Source organism: Triturus cristatus, chromosome 2_1 (genome assembly GCF_964204655.1).
Source record: "Triturus cristatus chromosome 2_1, aTriCri1.1, whole genome shotgun sequence".
Taxonomy (NCBI): domain Eukaryota; kingdom Metazoa; phylum Chordata; class Amphibia; order Caudata; family Salamandridae; genus Triturus; species Triturus cristatus.
The window spans coordinates 363409187-363431510 of NC_140581.1; the positions used below are offsets into that span (position 1 = coordinate 363409187).

The 22324-nt window shown below is 47.2% G+C and overlaps 1 protein-coding gene across 1 annotated transcript in view; it reads left to right on the top strand.

Moving 5' to 3' along the window:
* Positions 1–22324, top strand: part of MTREX (Mtr4 exosome RNA helicase) — a 780177-nt gene that overhangs the window by 75025 nt on the left and 682828 nt on the right. The gene's annotated exons all lie outside the window — the stretch shown is intronic.

Genomic DNA, 22324 nt, shown 5'->3' on the forward strand with positions numbered 1-22324 from the left:
CTTCATTAAAGCATGGGAGGTGGCAGTGAGGTTTGATTCTGTGCTTGTAACAAGCATTGACAAAGTCAAGAGGTGTTGCCTATGCTTTTTAGGTCGAGCCTACACAGCGCATGCACGGTCTGCAAGACCTGTTGTATTCAGTCTACGGGCTTTCAACACGCTCAGCGCTTGCCTTTTGAAATTCCTTTGCCTTGGTTGGGTAATAGTCTACATCTGTCATAACGTGTATTTGTAAAGCGCACGTTCACCCGGAGGTATCTTGGCGCTGAATAACAGATGTTTGTTACCCAACTCAATGGTACAAATTTTTTTTTTGATAAACACATTTTTATTCATTTTACAGAAGGAATACACCAGCCAAATCACACCATATTTCAATGATCGAGAATTAAAGTCACAGAATCCCACCACCCAGCATACAGACATTAACGAAGCAAAGATGCGATGGAACCAATCAAGCCCCTCGTGATTAGACCTCTCCCCCAACCACTTCCCCCAAATTCTACGGTATCTCTTCGGGCAACCACGTGCTGCATACATAACTTTCTCCTGTGTGGCTCACCAGTCCACCCCACTCCGCCAACGCCCCACGGTAGGGGGATCAGGACACTTCCATGAGGCTGCACTGTCCCTTTTCGCTACCACCATGGCCGTATTGAAAAAGTTTTTCATTTCGCGACCCATCCAACCCATCAGTGATGCCCAGGATCGTGTGCTTAGGGTCATGTGGAACCCCCCACCCCAGAACCTCAGAGAACTCAACCTCAATGCCCCTCCAGAATCCCGCCAGGAGGGGATAGGCCCACACCATGTTTAGGAAGTCAGCGGGATCATGGCCACACCTGGTACAGGCTGAGGACGGACTAAGCCCCGCACGATGAAGACGTACAGGGGTGAGTTATGCGGCGTGTAGATAGTAGAGTTGCACTAAGGGCAGCCTAGCAGAGGCGGTGACCGTTCTAGGGGCCATGAGGGCATCTCGCCAGTCCTCCTCTTCCAGGGGGCCCACCCAGTCCTCCCATTGTGGCCGCAGTCGGTCCAAGGAAGTCGGGTGTTGTTAATCAGTGTGCAGTAAATACGGGAAATGCCACCCTTCCCCCAGGTCCCCGAACACAATCTGCTTTAGGTGGGCGATGGTCAGGCAATCGTGTGCCTGTCGCTAGGTGTGAGTGGACGGCATGCCACAGCTGGAGGTAGCGAAAGAATTACGAGTGATGCAGCGAGTACCTGGCTTTGAGATCTTCAAAGGAGCGCATATGGTCCCCCACCCAAACGTTCCCAAGCTTTGTGATGCCTATGAGGTCCCAGGCCTTGAGGCCCCGAAGCCCGGACACCTCCCTGAGCCAGGTCCCGCGCCAGAGGGGCGTTACAGCGGGTCAGTGTGTGTGTCCAGTTGGTATGCCGGAGTGCAGCCCACCAGGCCAGTAACATGGAACGCGTCACCTCCGGAAGACTGGATGGAATCGGGGTCCTGTAGAGAAAGGAATGTATTCTGTCGAGGCCCAGCTCAAGTCTGTAGGCCGGGTCGGACCACCCCCCATTAAACCAGTGGTGTATGGAGAGGAGTCGCGTGGCCAAATAGTAGAGATAGAGGTGAGTCATCCCCAAACCCCCGTCAAACGAGGGGATCCTGCAGGTACTGAGCGCTAACTGGACCTACCTTTTCCCCCATAGGAACTTGCTGGTTAAACCATCAAGTGCACGGAACCAGGCCCTAGGAAAACACATAGGGGTATTCTGAAGCCTATAAAGGAAGCGGGGGAGCACCATCATTTTGAAAAGAGCCACCCTCCCCATGGGATTGAGGGGCAACGACTGCCACCGCTGGAGATCCGCCTTGGCTCACTTCACCAGAGGAGTGACATTGAGGGCCCAGCTGAGTTCGGGCAGCAGGGTCACCCAGATCCCCAAATATTTGAATGATTGACGGCATAGAGGTATGTCGGACTGCCAGTCAAAGCATTCCCGAGATAGGTGCAAGGGAACCAGGACCGATTTATTGGGATTCAAACATCGGTCGGAGGCCTGCTCGAAGGACTGCAAGATACGAAAACAATGGGGACCTGACCGGGCAGTTTCTGCCAAGTAGATTAGAACGTCATCCGCGTAAAGGGCGATTCTATCCGGCTCAACGCTGGGCCATTCCCATCCCTGCATCCGGTCGCAAGAACGCATCAAGGACGCCAAAGGCTCCATCACTAAAGCAACAAGCATTTGCAATGCAATAGGTCTCGCATTTATAAGAGTTTGAGCTATTGGCATTGTAAAATTACAATGCCTTTTATTTATGTTTTGGTTTTAAAACAAATAAAAGGCATTGTCATTTACAATGTCAGTAGCATAAACTCGCATAAAAGCGGTGTGTGGAGTGCAGCGGTGTGTGGAGTGGTTTGTAAAGTACAAGAAAAGCGGACATCAAAGGAAGGGTGGGAGGGAATGAGCATATGGGTTGTGAGTTATAACGAAAGTTAATTGTTGTAAGAGGGGATGCAGGAAGTGAGGCCGAGCGTGCGCTGGTGAAAGCAGTCTGCTGCTTTCAAGTCCGATGCCAGCTTCGCGCTTGAATGCCTCACATGCACTGAACCGCATTCCTAAGGTCTTGTGCCCCTTACTAAATCTCTCTGAATGCGTGAGGCGGCGCACGTGCAGGAAGTAGCTGGTGGCAAATGGAATGCGCGTGGTTGTGCGTGTAACCGCCACCCAATCTGCCTGGTTTGGGAGCATTTTCTGAAGCCCCTACATAAGTCGCGCTGAGCGATCGCTTACGCGATAGCCAGGCTAGACCTAAAAAAGGGAGTCACGGATGTGGCAACCACTTTGTGCCACACCATTGCAGCAGTAAACTGCACGCGCGGGCCCTGCTGCGGCAGACGCCTGATAGAGGTATGAAAGGCTACTTTGGTAAGTGGCGGAAGCAGCACTGTGAGCGCTGCGAGTAGCATTTAATTTACTGACCCTGGGTGTATGGGATACCACTATAAAAGGGACTGACCAGTAAATAAATATGTCAAACTGGTGTAGACCAATCTTACCAAGTTTATCATAGAGAGCACAAGCACTTTAGCACTGATCAGCAGTGCTAAAGTGCCCAGAGTCCTAAAACCAACACCAACAGGTCTAAAAAAATACAGGAGGAAGGTAAAAGGTTCTGTGATGACCCTGCGAAAAGGGACAAGTCAAACACTAAGTGAATATGGCAATACTTCGAGATCTGATACAGTACCCATGAGCTTTGTTTCTTGGCCACGATAAATCGTGTGTGCACAGGTATTCAGAGAGGGGGGCGTTCCATGCGACCAGCATGCCCAGTTCTAACCTGTAGCAAATCATGTGTCAAGCACCCTGTTTATATGTGCAAAAGATATCGACTCCTTGTGTAAGATGTCAATGCAATGTATCCATGCATTACTTACGCTGTTTGGTCAGTGAGACAGAGCTTTGAAATGTGGCCGTGCAATGTGGAAGCAGACATACATTCATCCCGCTTCTGGAAGAATGGCATTTTCAGCGTATTTACCGTTTGGTTTTTCAATCAGTACTTTCATTAGGGTTGAATGTTTGGCATCAATTGTGCTGCAGTGTTTGCTGCATTTCCATAATAGCATCCGGAGACATCACTGATGACTGCATCCAGGGGTACCAATGTTCTGTGCGCAGAGACATATTATCAAGCCCTTTATCGCCGCTTTAGCGGCAGTTTTCTGCCGCTAAAGCGGCGATAATTTTAATGCTGTGCTTGATCATATGCCCGTTCGTATTATAGCCATTAAGGGGATACACATGAGGCCCTTAATAATGGGACCGAGGGACTGACACTGGGGCATCGGCACTGGCATGGGGCCCTTTCTTGGAAATATGATAAGGACAGAGAAGAACAGGCACCAACAATTATATTGGAGCACTGTCACTGAGGTGAGGATGGTAGAGCAGCGGTGATGGCTCAGGGGGACAGACTTGGGCACCCTGTGACTCTCGCATAAAGATGGGGATACAGAGACACCGAAGCATGCATACAGTGAGTTAATAAGCCTGGGCATGGTTGCCACAAAACACTGGACTGTATCAATGCTTCGGAGTTGGGAGAGAAAACGTTAGCCATCTAGTGGCAGATTTGTACAATGTGAAACCAGAAAGTCGCAGATAAATCCCAGCTTCCCAGTTTTACCACATTGTGTGATCCTAGGCAAATATATTATTTTCTTGAACCTCTTTTGTCTTCATTATCACATATGAGAGCACCTTCGAATATCTGAGTTAAGGATGCGTGCTGCACAATAACATCTCAAGTTTGATTTCATGACTAGAATGTCCCTCTATATATGATATGTATATGCGATATGTGGCCTATATTCTTGACAAATGCCATGTTTTAGTTCACTAATCGCATTGCCATTGTGTACAGGAATGTTTCTAGGTTAATCCTTAAAACCATCCCTTTTAAAAGCTGCCTCTTAACGCAGTGGTGTCATCTGATTATGGTGAAACGCTCCCGCATGTTAAAGAAATGCAATATTTTTCATTCTGAGGAGACTTCTCATATGTGCACATTATGTTTGGTGCATGATTGATAGATGTGCCAGCCGTTTTATGGCTCTGCTTCTATACGGGCTCTGAGAGCCACGTCTGACACCTACTTGGATATGGCCTGCTTCTCTCTGATAGTTTGCTGTCTGCCACTTCTAGCCGGCATGCTTTTCATGGACGTTAGCAGTGCCTCTCAGCTGGTGTGCGATACTTTTCAAAGCTGCGGCAATGGTCCGAGTACAGTGTTCATCATTTTAGAGGGTAACTTCAGCATTCCTCTGCAGCACTTCCGTGTATTTACTGGACAGAACTAACACTTAGCACAGAAACGGTACCATGTTATTGGAGTGTACTAATATCGGTAAATGGTGGCGGGGTGCACTAACCAGTCCAATGCCGGAGTCTGTTGTGAGTCTGTGCACACAGGTTTGAGCAGTGTGAGATCCCCTCAGCCTGTCATCCTCAGGTCTTGAGTACCATGAGTTGAATACCAATGAGCACCTGCCAGTGGTGCAGGGCACCTCTGGGGGTGAATGTCGCTTAGGCACGTCTCACTAGCTCTGCAGGGTTACACATTCCTGTCAGTGTGGTGCCAAAGGCTCTTCCATGGAGTGCTCCGTTTGACGTGAAGGACACTCACAGTCAGGTGTTGCTTTTAAGCCACTAATGTCCTGCTGCCCTAAGTATGTAAACTGTCTGAGCTACCAACACAAATCCAGACCGACACATTTTTACTGGGATGTTGAACACACTCGGGTTGGGTGAGAGAGAGTCAGGCTGCACAAGCACGACTGCAGAATGAGGAAATTGTCTTCCCTTTTATTCTTTGCAAACTTGTCAACTTCAGTTTTAGTTCCCACAAGAAAAATGTTACATATGTAAAGTGTGAAATTTAACATCGATGGATGTTTGCTGATTAAATGCATTCAAGCAAATTTGCGACGCGGCGGAGCGTGGCGCGCGCGCGCTTGGCGGGGGAGCGCATTACAGACGGGGGAGCGGACCCTTTGAAGTACGATGCCAAACGGATTGCATGGCGGCACGATGCACGTGATTGTGCGCGTGCTTGCCATGCAATCCGCTTTTGGGAGCACTTTTGGGAGCCCCTTACTAGAGTCTTGCATACCGATTGCTATCGCAATAGCTAGGCGAGACCTAAAAGGCAGAGGGGAAAGGGGACAACCCTGCCTCGTTCCCCTGCTGTTGGAAAATGAGGCAGCATCTGTGAGGCCTGCACAAATAACATGACTACATTTGTCCTTCACTGGGAACCAAACACCCAATTGTAGCGCCTGACTCTCGGAGGGTAGCGTTGCAGAGCAGTCTGAGGCTTACTCAAGGGAGGTGGTGTGGGCTAGTAATCGCCATTTGCAGGTGCACAAAAATAGCACTCAATAATTGATTGTCCAGTCTGTACTTTGCTTTATAAAAGTAAGAGTACATTTATTAAACACACACACTACTCAATACTATGCACCAATTTACAAATGTACATAAGCTGTTGGAATTACTTTGTGACATTGCATAACATCTCCACCCCTCCCGCAAAGGGGGGGTGGGGTCTAGTACCACCACTCCCATGTATGCACATCAACTTGCCCCCAATGCAGATAGTTGAACATAACCTGGAGCGAGGGCCCTGCGCACTGGCACCATCCCAGTGGCGACCCACCCCATTACCTCAACAAGCATTAAAAAGGGGTAAACCTGCCTTGGTGACACATGACCCTGACTGAGCATCTTCTACTGACCATAAAGTATGCACCTCTATATCTTAAGGGCTAGCAGTCTGGGGACTTCACCTAAGCGCAGCAGCAAGAATCCATGTTTACGCATACTTTAGAATGACCGTACTCATCACCTTGGTTGATCATTTGAATGCATTGCAATTACAGCCCCTAAAGGCATCACAGATGAAATCACAGGATTGCGCATATACAGCCAGACACCCTAGCAGGACTGTCTGGCAACATAGCCCCACTTGGCTTATGACATCTCATTACACATGTGACTTACAGTCCCTTCAAAAGAAGTACTCCTGGCAACTACACTTCTCCTGCAGTGCGCCTGTTCACTTTAAAAGGAATCGCAGGTAAAAGCATGGGATTACGTAAATACAGCCAGACCCCCTAGCAGGAAGGTCCAGCAACATACCTCAATTTAGCTTAACATCACCTTACACAGGTACTTCACTTTACACATGTGACTTTCAGTCCACCTAAAAAGAAATAACCAATAGTAAATGCATTTCGGTGCAATTACACCACTTCACCTCCAGGGCATGCCCTTCTCCAGACATCCCCAACTCAGCCCTTCACTCCATGATGCCCTTCATAGTACACCCTCAGCGGTAGAACATAAGTTCCAGCCTAGAAGGTGTTAAAGGCTGGCTGAGCCCTTGAGGGGTTATTCTTTCAGATGCTCCTTGAAACTTATGGGTGGACTGTTATCCTTTATGCTGGGGGAGGCTGCGGTGCTCCTGCAGCCCCCCTGCACCCCTTTTCACACATGAGGGTGACACCCCTCCTCTGGGGGCCACCAGGCACCAAAACGGCAGATTTTTGTGCTGGGGGAGGGGGGGGGGGGGGGGGGGAGACTGCGCTTCTTCAGCAGCAACCCCAGCACCTTTTCACTAGTGAGCGTGACCCCCCTCCTCTGGGGGCCACAAAGCACCAAAACGGCAGATTTCCACATGCCTGGCGAGGCATCATGGGGCGCTTCATGCTCCTCTTTACCAGCCCCAGCCACTGGAAACACTCTCCTCCGCCCTCGGGGTCTCTGATTAGGCAGGGTGCTGTCTTCACTGGTTCCCTGCGCCAGCCTTTCGCCTGGCTCTCCTCCGTGGCCTCTCTTCTCCCTGCGCAGAGGCCACTGCTCCTGCGCACCGGTCCTGGGCTCTTCTGGTGCTGTTAGGGTCCTGGGGGCAGTCAGGGGGTCTCTCCTTCCAACTGCCCATTGCGCCAGGCTCCAGCACCTTCAGCCTCAGCAGACCACACCCCAGAGAGAGCTTCTCTTCCTGTGCAGGCACTTTTTAAAAGTTGAGTAGGGGGCTGGCAGGAAGTCTCTGTTGGTCCTATCAAACCGCGACACATCACGTCCCTGCCGCTGCTCCCTCCTCCTTGTCCAGCCTCTGGGTTTGTTAAAAATGGCGTCGTCCAGTGTCTCTGGCCACATGGCCTCTGAAACCCAACTCCTTCCCTCCTTGGTGCAGCCTGGTGCCTGGCACCTAGTGATGGATGAGCCTGTAGCCGCCCTCCCATCATCTCTTCATGGAGAGGAGGCCCTCGTTTATGGAAGAAAGGTTATCAATCCATCCATCTGAGGTCAACCCTCAGCCTGGGTCTTGTCATGGCTGGCTCAGAGAAATATGACAGTTCTGGATGACCCAAAAGCAGTACAAATATGACTTTGGACTCTGCAGAATACTTATTTTCACATTTGCTACATTGTACTTAAGTACGTGTCTGGAATCTGTAGGCCTAATGGAAGTTAATCTAGCCCCTGGCTCCACATTCCCATAGGGGAATAATGAAGTGAAAAAACAGTAAGACACACTGACTTTCCCTGGCATGTTTCATTCCAGTGTATAAAGCCTATTCCATGTCACCACCCAATACTGCATAAGTCCTGCCACACCATTCACTTTGTAGCTGCTCCTGGACTGCGCATGCTAGGAATCTCCCCTGCGCAGCCCGTACACGTATGCATACGCATTTACACGTGTCTGAATGTAACCCGCCCGGTGTCCCTTACTCCAGCTGCTGAACAGTGGCCTGGTCAAGCCAGGGGAACACTAGTAAAATCCCCATGCAGTCTCTTACATCCTGAGTTCACTGTGGTTGAGTCCCAACTTATGAGGCTCCCCCACAGTAAAAGCTCAACAATTAGGTGCTCAAAAAGCGAAAAATCCGGGCTGCCCATAGTGTCAGAACCACCTTGTAACACCTGCAAACCGAGAAGGGCTCCGACAGGACCCCGTTAACGAGGACGCGAGCCCTCGGGCGGGCGTACAGAACCTAGACCATGGCCCCAAACCGGGGGCTAAGTCCCATCATGTCGAACATCTTGAAGGAAGCCCCAGTCCACCGAGTTGAAGGCCTTCTCGAAGTCCACCAGAAGAAGCGCGAGGTAAGGAGTGAGAAGGTGGCGATGGGCCAAGGCAGAGTGCAGTCAACGGAGACCGTGTCGGGTGCCGCGGGAGGGCATAAACCCACATTGGTCGGGGTGGAACAACGTAGACAGATGGGGCTTGAGTCGCTGGGCAAGGAGGGTGGCGAACAGTTTGACCTCAGTGTTGATGAGGGAGATGGGGCGGTAGTCTGCGCACTGCGGTGATGGGGGCTGGGATTTCGGAAGGACCACAATGGTGGCCATATCCGTTTCTTGTGGAGAGGAACCCTTCTCCACGGCTTCGCGAAACTACGCTTCTAAATGAGGGATGAGAACATCCCGATAGTGGGCGTAATATTCCTGAGGACAATGGTACTAATTTTATCAACCTCAGATGGATGAATGGCTGAGTGGACCCGCAGGGATTTATCCTGCCTTTTGGTGCTTGGTTCCTTCTCAGCGGACATCACCGATTGTTCAATTTTTTATGCGCATCTGTTGCCGCCTCGCACCCCTTATCACCCGTCATAGCTGCCGTCCTTCCTGCTCCGCAGCTTGTTTATTCTTCCCCTCATCCGTCCCTCCCATCATTTGTGCTTTACTTACTTCAGCCAGTTTTTAGGTCTCGCCTGGGCATTGGAGCGCACATGTGCTCCTCACTCTGCGAGATCTATTGTGGACAAGTAGATTTCAGAAGGAGACTCGAAGCCCCGCCCCTCATTTCCATTGGGTAGCGTCAGCGTTTATGGTAAACGCTGGCTTCCAATTGGAAAGGAGGGTTTTACGTTTCCTCCCTTTGGCTTTTCAGTCCAGCCCACACAGACGGGATCGCCTGCTTCACAGCTGTCGTGAAAACTTTTCTTATCTGCTTGTTTATTTAACAAGCAGATACGAAAAGACCTCACGACCGCTGTGAAGCAGGCACGGAGCTCTGAGGTGCAGGGTGTCACGGGGAGGACAGGGGGATCCCGGCAGACTGTGTGTCCTGTTCATTTTTGCATCGCGCTTTCACTTTAAAGCACGATTCAAAAATAAACATGCTGCTGCTTTTGGGAAGCGGGGTGTTTATCAATCGACAAGGGACCTTAGCAAGTTATTCATGCAAATCCCACTTAGATCCATATCGGAGGGCTCCTGGGCACGCTGCAGTAATGTATGTCAATAACCCCCCGCCACCCCCACACACCGACTGGGCGATGATCGCCTTAAAGAAGCAGCGCCGCAGCAAGTGCTAAGGGAAATGGCACACAGAGGGGCATTGACAGTGCCCTGATAAACACTGGTGATGCCTCGGCAGCTGGGTGCTACATTTTAAGCGGTGGCCACGGATAGTCGTGATGCCGACAAGGGGAGGGGGGCCGGCCTGTTCCCTTTCCGTTTTGATTATGCGCCCCTGTCTCCCCCCTCACTTCCCTACACAGCAAGAGTTATTTCTGTTGGTGTGGGAAAGTGTTTCGCTTCATGCGTCCCCTCTTGTGTCTCCGGAGCTGGATGTTTAATTGTCAGCTCAGCGTGAAATTCCCAAAAGGCTTTGATTTACAGCCATCCCCAAGTGTGTGAAACTGGGGAAATTAAGCGTGAACATTAATGACACCTGCCGTCATTTGTGAAAGAGCGGATGGATGCCACAGTGAACTTGGCCAATTGCTGAACAAAGGTGCTTAAAGCTTGGCAAGGGGATGCCTAATAAATAATAAAGCCAGCGAAGGATGGGGAAAGCAGCACAGGAGGGAACATGCTAGAAAAAACAAGGATTTCATGGATTGGATGGAAAAATGTTGTTTGCTGAATGGGAGCATTGGAAAGGTTTAAAGCCAGCCAGTCAAAAGAGAGGTAAAAAGTCTGTGTTCCGAGGGGTGGGGGATCGGTGGGGGGGAGGGAAAAACAGATGAATTCTGAAGAAGGTTACAGTGGACCTCTTACACCTTCGAACTATCGGCCAATCTGACATCTGCCCTGTCTTGTTTTGGTAGTGTTCGTTTTAATGATGTTACTCAACAAGCCAGCCTTGGCTGGCTTGTTGAGTAACACATCATTAAAATGAACACTACCAAAACAAGCATTTGCAATGCAATAGGTCTCGCATTTGCGAGAGTTTAAGCTATTGGCATTGTAAATGGCAATGCCTTTTATTTATGTTTTAAAAACCAACACGTAAATAAAAGGCATTGTCATTTACAATGCCAACAGCTCAAACTCTCGCAAATACGAGACGTATTGCATTGCAAATGCTTGTTAATAGCACTGCCTGACCCATTCTTCCAGTCTGAACAGAAACCTGAAGATTGATGTGGCATAATGTGGAATTCTCCCATCTTCTAAACAGGCCCGATGCACAGTGGTGAAGTCCTATAGGCAGTGCTGCCGCTGTGTCTCTGGTTATAGTGGTAATCCCTCACTCGTAGTCCTCTAGACAGTGCTGCTAGCTGCTTCTCTGGTCCTGTCAATACCTTCTCCATTCTAAACCCTCTAGGCAGTTCTGCAGCTGTGTCTCTGGTCACATTGGAAATCCCTCCTTCTTAGTCCTCTAGGCAGTACTGCTACCTGCTTCTCTGGGCCCATCGAAAATTCATCATTCTTAGTCCTCTAGACAGTGCTTGTAGGAGGCTGGCTTAGTATGTGGTGCACACTTATTTAAGTGAAGCATCCTGCACTAATCCAGACAACCCTTAAGGTGATGTCAGTGGTCTGAGCTCTCGAAGTGTTAGTTGTGGAGAGCAGCCTCAGGCTTAGTCCAGAAGGAGTGTTAAGCGGCTTGTTTTACCAGATCTAATCATGTAGTGTAGGGTAAATGAAAAAGAACCACAGTGTATTTAAAAAAAATTCTATATATTACACGTACTCACTAACACATTGGTAAATCTCCTACCCGGAGATGTCAACACTAATACACACAGTAGTTAAATTGGAAACAGGTAAGCACAATACACCGTGGTCTCCAGGGTGAGACCAATACATATACTGAAAGTTGAATGCGAACTGTGACTGAGGTTGGGTCTTGGACCAGGATACTCAGAAGAGCTGGGGAAACAAGAAACCACCCAAGTTAAGTACCAGGAACCCCACGGAGGCTGTGTGCAGACACTGAAGAATCCCTGTGGAAGACCCAAGGTTGGAGAATCACCCCACCTGTGGATACCTCAGGAACCAGGATACCTACACCAGGGAAGTCAGGTGCTTCGGTGCTAAGTGACGTCAGAAACCACCGTAGACCGCAGTGGAAGACTTCATAAAAGATGCCGCTGGAGAAGACTGAGCAAGAGTTCAGTAGAATCCAAGGGTGGATTCTTGAAGAGAAGAATCTGCAAGCCGAGAGGACAGAGTCTTTGCCACTCGGGGTGACCAGGAGGCACGGAAGAGCAATGACCACCGATGACGGAAGATGCAGGATTGATTACTGTGACCTTGTCGCTGCAGCTGTGAGGACTAGGTGATGGTGAGGAAGACCAGGAGCCATCACGAGCTGTCCCATGTCGGCAGATGAGAACCAGGGGGTCGGTGTCCAGCGGGAGCACTAACAAGCCTTGGCAGCAGCAGCAGATGTGGTAAACGATAAAGGAGCAATGTTGGGAACAGCACGGTCCAAGGGATTCATCAAGTGCAGGAGTCTGAGCAGGCCTCAATCAAGCAGGGAAGGCCACTGAAGCAAGAGAAGACCCTCGAGAGAACCAATAGGCAAAGACACAGGAGGTGCAAGAAGACCTCGAGCAGCTTAAAGATGAAGGCCTATGGTGCAGAGGATGCGGTGAGGACTAAGATCTTGGGAGGAAGAGAGGCTGGAGCTTCTTGTAGCCCGAAGATCTCTGGGGTGCAGAGATAACCAGTCTTGGCAATGGCAAGTCAACGTGGTGCACAGGGGTTCGGTACCAGCGGTTCCAATGCGGGATAGGGCCTCCTAATTGAAGAGAGGACAGGTCAAGCCTCGAGGAAGTTGCAGAGCCACCACCTGTGTTGTTGGGCCTTTAAAAGTCCATAGGACGTCTGGAGCAGCAGACCGGTCAGCTTTGTTATGGTGCCTGCAAGTGCAGGGGAGTGACTACTTCACTCCAAGGGATATTACTTTGGGCCTCCTTGATGCCTACAGGTCTGTTGAAGATACTTTATGAAGCACAGACGTTGCATAACAGCGAGACCAGGAGCAGCAGGAGTCTTCCTTTATGCAGTTTTGGTTCCAGGCGAAGTCCAAGGGTCCAGACAGAGTGACGTGGTTTCAGGCTTGAGTCTTGTCTCATGACGAATCTTAGGACCCACCCACAGGTAAGCCCTTTAATACCATAAGAACGGGCTTAGAACGACTCTTGGGTCCCTCCCAGAGGAGGGGCTCGACAGAGGGGAGGATACTCCCATGTCCTTTGACCAGTTTCTCGCCAGAGTGGGAGCCAAGGGCTCCCAGAACGGGTTCTAACTAGATTAAGTAAGAAGGGCACCAATTTGCCCTTCCAAGCAGTGTGGTGGCGCTGGCAAGCGCCACAGCCCAATACACGAAGTCCTGTCTGGGAGGTGGTCACACCTCCCTGTGACAGGAAACCTATTGTTCTACCTTCCCCTGCTCGAGCTCAGCTCAGCAGCAGGACGGTAGAATTGTGTCTGGGGTTGGCAGCAGCACTAGCTTGCTGGCAGACCCTGGAAGGCTGGTAACAAGAGTCCTGGGGGCTATATAGTTAGCCGTCACATAGTGACGCATGGCCACTATGTATCAAAATGGCTGACCGCACTTACAAAGCCTGGAGAATCGACTCCAGAGTTCGTAGGAGGTGTCCTGCTCATGCAGGGCACCCTCACTCTTGTAATACAGCACACTGCTTTCAGGATTGAAAGACTTGCTCTAGGGGGTGACTTATTGGTTTTAAGTCTAGTAATCTCAGATGTAAGAAAACGTTTATCCGTCGTAAGTGGTGCTAGCACCAGCTTACACAGACTGCAATGGCAGGCTTGTAGTCACAATTTGAGTGGTCTCTCATGGGTTGCATAATACATGCTGCAGCCCATGTAAAGCCCCTGGTGTACCTATGCCCTGGGTACCTTAGTTCCATATGCTAGGGACTTACATGGGTACACCCGTAGCCAATTGTGGCGGTACCAAACTACTTAACATGACGAATGTAGGGAGGAAACAGTGGCTGGGGTTCCAATTAGCAGGATCCCAGCCGGTCTAGTCCAAAAAACATACTGATACCAGCAAAAAGTGTTGGTAACCATGCTAGAAGGATCCTACCTTCCTACAGTGCTGCTAGCTTCCACTCTTGTCGTGTCGGTAATTCCTCATTCCAAGTCCTCTAGGCAGTGCTGCATCTGTCTCTCTGTTCCCAGTGGTAATTCCTCATTCTTAGTCCTTTTGGCAGTGCTGCAGCTCTGTCTCTGGTCACAGTGTAATTCCTCATTCTTGGTCCTCTAGGTGATGCTGTTAGCTGCTTCAATAGCCCCAGTGGTAATTCGTTGTAAGAAACTGAGAGGGACCCCTTATACCAAAGGAATAGGGTACTATGCAGTCATGTCAATAAAAAGTGTTTCCTTTGGGAAAAAAACTCTAACACTGATACTGTTCACTGTGTATCCTGTTAAACACCATCCTCACACTCATTCAAACTATCCACATATATGGAGGGAGCAGTATAACTACACGCCACAAACCCCTTACTTATAAGTCAGAAGCAATAGTTTCACAAAAATACATCAATTTACTCATCAATTTTATCCAGGTTATTGTTAAAGCATAAACGTAACTATATATATATATATATTCACTGAAAAAACCATAGGTTTCACTCGTTATAGTTAGGAATTAGCATTTAAAAAACCTTGCAAATTCACTTAAAAAACCATAGGTTTCACACATGTTATAGTTAGCTGGGCATTTCACTCGTAAAAAACCAATTAAATTCCCCCGTTATAGTTAGTGCAGGCAACTATAACTCACGCGACCGCAATCCTCTGCTGATGACGTCGGATATTACATCACTGTATTTAGACACTTATTTACCCATGTCTTCTTCCATTAATCTTTAGCTATACATATATTACAAATATTTATTTTTCATAAAGACACATATGTCATCAGCAGAGGATTGCGGTCGCGTGAGTTATAGTTGCCTGCACTAACTATAACGGGTGAATTTCATTGTTTTTTTCTGAGTGAAATGCCCAGCTAACTATAACATGTGTGAAACCTATGGTTTTTTAAGTGAATTTGTAAGGTTTTTTAAATGCTAATTCCTAACTATAACGTGTGTGAAACCTATGGTTTTTTCAGTGAATTTGTACGGTTTTTTAAATGCTAAGTTATGTATTTATTTATTTTTAAAGTTTTTCACCGTGCGCGTACCGTGCGCGCACGGTGAGTGCTCGGTGCGCTTCGCGCACCAAGCACCCACGTTACGTAGTTTGCGGAATTTTTCCGTTTCTACCGTGCGCGTACGCTACGCGCACTCCGCGATTTTTCGTAAAAATTGTAAAATACATTTTTGCCCTTGGGGGTCCTTCTGGGACCCCCTGACCAAGGCTAGGGGGTCAGGAACTGTCCAGCCTGCCCCCTTTCCACGTTATCCACCTTTGTTTTTCACCCCCTCACACTGCGAGAGACAAAATGGCGGCCGACACTTCCTGGTTTCGACCGATTCGAATGTTTACTAAGATCTAACAACCAATCAGAATCGCGCTCGCGCACGGCGGCGTGCGCGTACGGTAAGCTTACGGTACGCGCTCGGAGCGCGCCTATAGATATATATATTGATTTAAATGCTATTTTCTCAGGAAATACTGAACAGATTTACACGAGACCTTCAAAAGGCACATCCCTGACCTGAGGGCTACCTCTCTGCCAAATTTCAAGTAATTCTGTTCAGCCGTTCGGGCTGTAGCTCGGACTAAAGGACCTATGGAAAAATGCATGGGGAAAACGCGTTTTGGGACCCCCCCCCCCTTTTTCTCAGCCCCCGCTTGACGAATCCCCCCGAGACTTTCAGGGAAGGAGCGGAGCGCCCCGCCTATTTTGAGAATTTCGCGAGGATTCGTCAATCGGCGCCAAAGTTATTCAAAATAGAATGTTGCGGATTTCCTATGGAAACACGGTCCTAACTATAATATCATATATATATATATATATATATATATATATATATATATATATATATATATATATATATATATATATATATATATATATATATCCTGTGGTGCCCTTGGTTGAGGGTCGGCGCTCTTCTCTCAGGGCGGTGCGTAGTTCGCCCGGCAGGGCGGCCGGTATAATTAGCAGCAACAAAGCCCAGAGGTTGTAAGAACACGCACTCACTCGGAATTCAATTGCAGTTTTGTGTTTAATCCAAAGCCAAATTCATCAGCAAACAAGCCAAACCACGCTGGCCCAACGCGTTTCGGTTCTCACTCGAACCTTGATCACGGGTTACCAACAAAATGACCAGACATTATTTATTTCTATTTTTCTATCACTTCCTGTTTCACAGTTTGCAAAGCATTCTGGTCATTGTAGTGTTTTAAATTACACATTGTGCTGGTGAAGTTGCAAAAAAATTTATATATCAATTAGATCAAATAAAATGAAATAATGCTATGACATATGGAGAAAAGAGATAAGTTTGGATGGGTTTGTCATTAATAAAATTCTTAACAACAACCTTGTTTTTTAGTCGGTAATGATAATCGACAATTGATGTAATTTGGGAACTCCATTATTGTGACTAACAGTAAACGTGCTTCACCATGCTAGAGACTAAGCACCCTCTGGTGGGTATTCTCAAAGACACAGTGTTAGACCTGTCAGCCCTTTGGCAGTTCCCTCCTCATTTGATTATTTTTGTCCCTTTTCCCCTTCTCATTTTTTCTGTCTACCCAGCTTTTTGGGGTACTGACGTAGAGGTTCTGGGCGCCTCTTCCTCATCACATGAGGGAAAGGCGCAAGGTGCTCCTCTGAGGAGAAGGTGAGGGAGGTTAGAATTACAAAATGGTGGTTCCAACTGTCACCTCTGCGCTTGGGCCATGACTGCCAAGGGAGGTTCCGGAACCTTCTGGGCCCCTCTGGCTAGTCAGGCCCCAGGTGATAAATAGAGGTGACAGCTGGGCGGCCATTTTAGGATAGAGGAGGACTGCGGAAGGTTCAGGAGTAAAGCGCCTGTGTGAGGAGGTGGTTGTACTTAGAGGGGAACGGACAGGTCCAAGGATCTGCACAGAGTCCTAAACCTAGTAACATCACCCCTGACCTTGTGACCGGTCCCTGACTGCGGTCAGTGTGAGGGAAGAACAGCGTAATACCGGGTTTTTCGCTAGTGGCCGAAGTCCATGAAGGGGGACTAGGCTTGTTGCCCAAGACCAACTCATCCCGTGTATCTTCCTGGCAGGAGTGGAAAGATAAGACTGGCCTTGGGGGTAACCCCCCCCCCCCCCTCTGTCCTTGGTTGTCGAGGAGTGGAACGCAGCCTGTAGCAAGAGGACTGAGCCATAGGGCCCCACTGTCCCGGAGCCTTCCTGGTAGCGTAAAGTGCAGCGCCAGACCCCCCCTGCTCCCCCGTAAAATACCAGCGTCGAGTCCCTACCTGAAACGGACCCCATCGCCACCCCGTGAAGGTCGAGTGGCCGGAGGTCCTCTGAGTGGACTTGCGGTGCCCCGTAGACTGCAGAGGTAAGGGGCCGGGAGTCAGCGACGCCGCTGAAAACTCTGACGAGAGTCGCTTCAGGAAGTAAGCAGGAAGGGGAAGGGGGCGGGTTCGGCCTGGAGGCTCCCGTCCTCCGATCACGTGAGGAGGGGCCGTAGCGCCGCCCTTCACCGATGCGAGTGAGGAGGACTGCGCACTGCAGTGGTGTTCGAGGGGGAGTACAGGAAACATCCAGGGCAACAACCTAACTGTCAGGAATCCGAAGCGGAGGGAGGCACTGTTCCAACCGTGTGAGGGGTAATCTGTGGAAGTTCCCGGTTACTCGCCGCCCTTAGGAGGAAGGATTCCACGCTAAAGAACAGACCCGTCTCTCACGGCCTGAGGGGACAGCAGCTCCAGTTCCGGAGGGACACTTGGAGCAGAGGACTACGAGACTGTACCGTAAGCTGGGCCTGGAGGAGAGGGGAGGGGGAGAGAGCGTTCTGTGAGGCCCACAGCTGAGTTCAGGATATGTCCTAATTATGCCTATTATTCTTAATCCCTGGGAAGCTGAGATCCCTAGAAGACCAGCACAGATTTCGATGGGATTAAAGCCTAAGTAATGCTTTGTTGAAATGAAATATAAGAGCTACTTATGAACCTCTAGTTGCCAGGGTTGTAACTAAAGCTACAATAGAATGCATTAACAAATGATGTTTAATTAAGTGGCAGTTAGACATACTAGAGAGTCCAGGTGCTGTGCATAGGCCATGAAAAAGTGGTAGTGAGATGCCAAGTTATTAATGATAGTTCATGTTAAAAGTTGTTAAGTCATTCCTGGAAATGCCGTTCGTAAATGTATCCGGGTGTTAAGAGCCTAAAAAGAAAAGGAAGAAATATTGGAAGAAAAGTTTATCTTGTACAGTAAGGTCTGGGTTTTGCCTTAGAATATAGAGAAACGTTCAAATGCAAATGAAATGGAATGGTTTAGAATATAATGTCAAATTGAAAACTGGGTTGTAATAAGAGAGAAATGATATAAAGCATTTCAGTAAACCTTACACGTAATCAGTGTAGTGTCCTTTTTGAGTGGTGCTGCGCAAGATTGCGAGCTGAGTAGGATGCAGGCATGAAAAGCCAAGCGGAGATGTGAGCCTGTTGACCTGAGCCAAGCTACCCCTAGGACGTAGGTCTAACACACAGTATACACAATTTAATTGATGGCTGTGAGGCCCTGCGATTTAGAATTCTCACAAAAAGTACTCGGTTCAACTGATAGTGCGCATCCCTCTAGTGGGTGTGTGGACATTATACTATCTTATATGTGCCACGCTATTGCTGCTTGAACCCAATTGATCACAGAGCTGAAAGAAATAACATTAACTGTTAAGGCCTTATACTGTTATACTGTTGTGTCATATTAGATTACACGTTGAACTGGTAGACAGTTCACAAATGTACAAAAAGTTCCTCGTCCTGGTTTAAGCCAAAAGGAGTCAGAGTTCTGAATGAAACAATGTGCTTAGACTCCTTTTGACGGAGAAGTTTTTCTCGGTTGCCTCCACGTTCCAGAAATGGTACTTGCTCAATGGCGTAGTACCTAAGCAGTTCCCATTTGCTTTCATGCATACTTTCCATGTGTTTGGCAATAGCATTAGAGCGATCTAAGTTCACAGTGGCTCTGATATGTTCCAGGATTCTTTTCTTGATTTCACAGATTGTACTGCCTATGTACTTGAGCTTACATGGACATTCGACCACATACACCACATATTTGCTCTTGCAGGTAATATGTTGCTGAATTTTCCATTTTACACCTTTTCTGCCTGCAACCTCTTTTTTCGGAATGCCAATTTTACACGCTTTGCAATTCTTGCACCGCCAAAAACCTTCAATGTTAGTCCATGGTTTCTGTGGCTTGAATTTGAAATGGCTGCGAGTCAACTTGTCACCTAAATTAGGCGCTCTTCTGTATGTAACGTTAGGGTGATCCCCTATGAGGTTGGCAATGGTGGTGTCTAGTTTGAGGATGCCCCAGTGTTTTTTCAAAATATGGACCAGATCGCTGGTTTCGGTGGAATAACTTGTTATAAGGCGTATTTTTGTGAAATCTTCCTGGTTGGACTGTTGTTGGTTTTTGAGTAGCTCTGTGCGATTTCTTTGGTTTGCCTTTTTTAGACTAGTTTGGATTATCCTGCCAGGGTATTTTCTTTTTTCAAATCTTGCTTGCATTGCCTTGCTGTGGTTTGCAAATTCGTTGTCAGCGGAACAGTTCCTGCGAAGTCTTAAAAATTCACCATAAGGAATATTCCATTTTTGATTGGTTGGATGGAAGCTGTCCGCATGTAAGACTGAATTTGTAGCTGTTCGTTTTCTGAATAGGGTGGTTTGTATGGTGTTGTTCTGCACATAAATTTCAATGTCGAGGAATGAGATTTTGTTGGTGCTTATCTCATAAGTGAATTGCAGGTGAGTTTCATTGTTATTCAGAATTTCGAAGTATGTTGCAAATTCTTCATCAGTGCCATCCCATATTATGAACAGGTCGTCGATTAAACGCCACCATGCGATGATTTTTTGCACATGTAGGTCGTTTTCACTGTTCCATGCGATTTTCTGTTCAAACCATCCCATTACCAGATTAGCAAAATTTGGAGAAAAGGAAAAGCCCATGGCTGTACCCTTCATTTGTTGGAAATGTTTTTTGTTGAAGGTGAAGATATTGTTTTGCAGACACAGAGTAATCATTTGTAACAACATGGTGTTATGCTGTTTATATTGGATGTTTCTCTTTCCTAAAAAGAAACTGCAAGCTTTTAGGCCTATCTCATGTTCAATATTCGTGTATAAGGAGACTACGTCCATTGACACAAGTTTGTATTGCGGATTCCAAGGTATTCCTTCTAGCGGTCGCCAGTAGATAGTTATAGTTAGGACCTATTTTCCATAGGAAATGCGCAACATTCTATTCCCAATAAGTCTGGCGCCGGTTGACGAATCTTCGCAAACTTTTCCAAACATTTGCCCAGCTCCGGTCCCCTCCTATCCTGAAAGTTTCGTGGTGATTCGTCAAGCGGGGGGAGAAAAAAGGGGGGTGCCAAATCGCGTTTTCCCCATGCAATTTCCAATAGGACCTGTTGACGCAGCTACAGCCCGAACTGCTGAACGGAATTACACCAAATTTGGCAGAAAGGTAGACCTTCGTTCAGAGTCGTGCCTTTTGCTTAAATGGTGTAAATCCGTTCAGTAGTTCCTGAGAAAATCAAAAGTAACATCACATATATATCTGGGCGGAGCCTAACCACACGTCTCATCGTGAGATCTGATTGGCTGACCGCACTTCATCCAAGAAGTGTTGGCAGCCATCTTGGGACCAATATACTTGATAGCACCTCATTAAAAAGCATTGCAGTTAATAGAAGGTTTTAAGACTTTAGTTACATTATAAATCATTTATTGATGGTACCATACTCATTTTAGGAATTGTGGTATGTTCTAAGGTGATTTTACCATGTGAAAAAGCCTTCTGCTGGGATATCACGAATCATGTTTGAGAGAACTATTTTCAAATGCTTTTCCCACAGAGGTTTGGAAGGTGATCTATAAGCTAAACTGAGAGCATATTTTCTGTAAATTCACATTATCTTTCTTAGTCATGTGAGAATGAAGTCTGACATTCTCAGTAAAACATGTACATCCAACAAGGGCAGAGACTGTCAGTTGATTCCTTTGTGTTCTACTGCAGCTTCCCAGAGTGTTCCAAATAACAAATAGAGCGCTAACACTCCTACTTATGATAAACGTATGGCACACCTAAAGCCATCTTGATTGGAATAAAGTGGTAACTCTTAAAACATTTAATTTAAAAAGGAACAAAATTAGGGGGTTCATTTTGCCATAGAATGTATGATTAGTGTTGCAGAAAGAAAAATTAGGGCACATTTTGAGTGACTTCTCAAATCCTCTTCTATTTCATTAAAAAATTCTGACATGCAGACTGAAACATGCACTTTCAATACCAGCAGACGACTTCCCTGGTGAGCAGTAGCTTTACTACAGTGATCTAATGAGCAACTAGAGTGCTAACATTCTGAATTTATGGCAAATGTGTGACACATCTGAATGCCTTCTTCATTGAATCAAAGTAAAAAACTGACAGTATGCCTACTGAGGAGACTGTAGTAAATGAGGAAATTAGGAAACTTCATAACAAGTCTCCCAAGATGGCCACCAGAGACAAAAGAGCCCAAATGTAGCACAAATATCACCGAGATGTAGCCCAAGTATAGCCCAATGACAGAAATCCCATAGTGTTTTAAAGAACAACTAGAGCGCTAACAGTCTTACTTATGATAAAAGTATGGCACACCTGAAGCCATCTTGATTGGAATAAAGTGGTAACACTTAAAACATTTAATTTGCAAAGGAACAAAATGAGGGGGTTCATTTGGCCATAGAAATTATGATTAGTGCTGCAGAAAGAAACATTAGGGCTCATTTTGACTTCTCAAATCCTCTTCTATTTCATAAACAAATTCTGACGTGCAGACTGAAACATGCACTTTGAATACCAGCAGCAGACTTCCCTGGTGAGCAGTAACTTTACTACAGTGATCTAATGAGGAACTAGAGTGCTACCATTCAGAATTGATGGCAAATGTGTCACATCTGAATGCCTTCTTGATGGATCCAAAGTAAACAAGCATTGAAAATGCAATAGGTCTCGCCCTCGTTTAAGTTAAAGCAATTCTGTTTGTAATTAGGTGGCTTTTTAGCTTTGCTTTTATTAGTGTTTTTCAAAATTTCATGTACATAACATGCATATGTGTATATGTATGCATGCATTTATATTTGTATTTATTTAGATATGCAGATTATATTTATATATATATATATATATATATATATATATTTGTATGTATGTATATATATATGTGCATATGTGTGCGTGGAGGTAGAGACGTGGAGGGAGTAGTAGTGAAGAGTGAGTGAGTAGTAGTGAAGAGTGAGTGAGTAGTAGTGGAGAGTGAGTGAGTAGTAGTGGAGAGTGAGTGAGTAGTAGTGGTGAGTGAGTAGTTTAATTTAAAAGGAACACAATGAGGAGG